Source organism: Lethenteron reissneri, unplaced genomic scaffold (assembly GCF_015708825.2).
Source record: "Lethenteron reissneri isolate LAM-NWPU_2019-01 unplaced genomic scaffold, ASM1570882v1 scaffold_111, whole genome shotgun sequence".
Lineage (NCBI taxonomy): Eukaryota > Metazoa > Chordata > Hyperoartia > Petromyzontiformes > Petromyzontidae > Lethenteron > Lethenteron reissneri.
The window spans coordinates 17,501-20,000 of record NW_026890794.1 but is presented as its reverse complement, the minus strand read 5'-3'; the positions used below and the strand labels follow the sequence as shown (position 1 = coordinate 20,000).

The 2,500-nt window shown below is 49.2% G+C and overlaps 1 pseudogene; it reads left to right on the top strand.

Annotated features, from left to right (window-relative positions):
* LOC133361489 (28S ribosomal RNA) overlaps positions 1 to 2,500 on the top strand; it is an 8,295-nt pseudogene that overhangs the window by 3,620 nt on the left and 2,175 nt on the right.

Below are 2,500 nucleotides of genomic sequence, written 5' to 3'. Positions count from 1 at the left end.
ACTTGGGGTTGTGATTGTTGCCAGTTGCGTTTTGGGTCAGCTACTGGTCTTTCCCAACACAAAAGACATGCACACCCAGCAGCGCGAAATAAGGAAAGAATCTCAGCTTTGACGAAAAATACCTCGCTGAGGGGTGCACATCTAAGCTGCTGGTCTTTGGAGGAAGAGACCCAGCTGGCCCAGTTAGAGGTGCAGTTCCAGGGAAAAAAGAACATCAATATGCTTATTGCAACAAAGCTGGGTACGAAGACTAATAAGCAAATATCGGATAAGAGACGATGCCTGGCCAAAAAGAAAGTTGCCCTCAAGCAACAAACTTTGAACACTGTTTCTGGGTACCTCGAGACTGTCTCACCCCCGCCAGATATTACGTCGGGTGCGAGGGCCAAACTCGTTCTAGCAACTGAGTTGCTTATGCTTAAGCCAAGCAAAAAACGTGAAGGCCCTGCCATAGAGGTGATGAAGACATGGCTACAGGGGGAGGGTCAACAGGATGCCCAAGTTGACAATGCAACAAAGTCAATGCTTCGGATAATGCGCGTGGTTAGGACCAGAGGTGGCCGTTCAAAAACCGCAGAGGATGTTATCAAGCCCAGGACGATGCCTGCGAGGACTTGGATGAAGAGGAGAGCAGAAAAGAGAGGCAACTTCATGAAACACCAGAAACTGTTCTTCAGAAACCGCTCTAGGTTGGCCTCTCTAGTCCTTGATGGCAAAGACCGACAGGAGTGCCAGATTCCTATCAAGGAGGTGCATGACTTCTACCGTAACAAATGGGAGGAAGTAATACCCTTCAATGGCCTCGGCCAATTTACGTCTCTTACGGTGGCTAACAATGACCACTTTGAAGCCCTGATTACGGTGGAAGAGGTTGTGGCGGGCATCCGTGCAATTAAACCATCATCTGCGCCAGGACCAGATGGCGTGACAAAGGCAGCAATCATCGTTGCTGATCCAGAGGGAAAGACACTGGCAGCCCTGTTCAATGCTTGGTTGGTTACTGGCATCATCCCCAAAGACCTGAAAAAGAATAAGTCTGTTCTGATACCCAAGGTTACGAGTGAGGATCTATTAAAAGATCTGGGAAATTGGAGACCGATAACGATTAGTTCCATAGTCCTCAGACTGTTTTCCAGGATCCTCACTGCACGCCTAGAACGTGCTTGCGCTCTGAATCCGCGGCAACGTGGGTTTATTGCTGCACCAGGCTGCTCTGAAAACCTAAAGGTACTTCAAGACATTATGAATCAGGCAAAGAAAGCTCGCAAGTCGTTGGCGGTGGTATTCATCGATGTGGCAAAAGCCTTCGACTCGGTGTCCCATGCCCACATCATGTGGGTATTAAGGCAAAAACGTGTGGACGAGCATATGGTCAACATCATTCAAAACGCCTATGACCATTGCACGACCTCGTTTAAGAATAAGGACGCCACGAGCCCTGAAATTAACATCCGAGTTGGTGTGAAACAGGGTGATCCGATGTCTCCCTTGTTGTTCAGCCTTGCCATGGACCCTCTCTTATGCGCCTTGGAGAAGCATGGTGTCGGATACACTGTTGAAGCCGAGTGCGTGACTTCGCTGGCGTTTGCAGATGACTTGGTGTTGATGAGTGAATCGTGGGAGGGCATGAACACCAACATCGCCATCCTAGAATCATTCTGCAAACTATCAGGGCTTAAGGTACAAGCCAACAAATGCCAGGGCTTCATGCTGAACCCAACGAAAGATTCGTACACGGTGAATAACTGCGACCCGTGGGCCATAGCTGAGGTAAAAGTCCAAATGGTTGGGCCGGAGGATTCCGCGAAATACCTTGGTATGAGAATTAGCCCGTGGACTGGCATTGTACAGCCAGACTTGAATGTGCAACTAAAGAAATGGATATCGAACATTGACGAGGCACCCTTGAAACCGACTCAAAAGGTGGAAATTCTCAATGCATACGCCCTACCTCGATTACTGTACCCAGGCGATCATGCTGATTGCAGACCGACCACATTGCGAATTTTGGACCAAGCAATTAGGAACGCGGTTAAGGGTTGGCTTCATCTGCCACCTTCCACCTGCAACGGACTGCTCTACGCCAGAGCTTGTGATGGAGGCCTAGCAATCATGAAGTTGGAAAGCATGATTCCATCCGCGCAGCTGAGAAGGCTGCAGCGCATTGCCAACTCTTCTGATGCTATGATACGAAATATAGTGTCTTCGCAGGGTGTGGATGAGAAGTTCAGAAACCTATGGGTCCGAGCTGGAGGTGATTGTCAAGTGATTCCTTCGGTGTTTTCTACAGACCTCGCCTCGAAAGAGCCGGTATACTCTAAACCATGTAACTGGCGGCAGCTCGAATTCAAGAGATGGTGTGAGAAACCAGTGCAAGGTGTGGGTGTTGAAAATTTTGCGCACGACAAGGTTAGTAATACGTGGCTGGGGACACGAGGTGGCCTCAAACAACGTCACTATATCGCCGCGCTGCAAGTAAGATCAAACCTCTATCCGACTC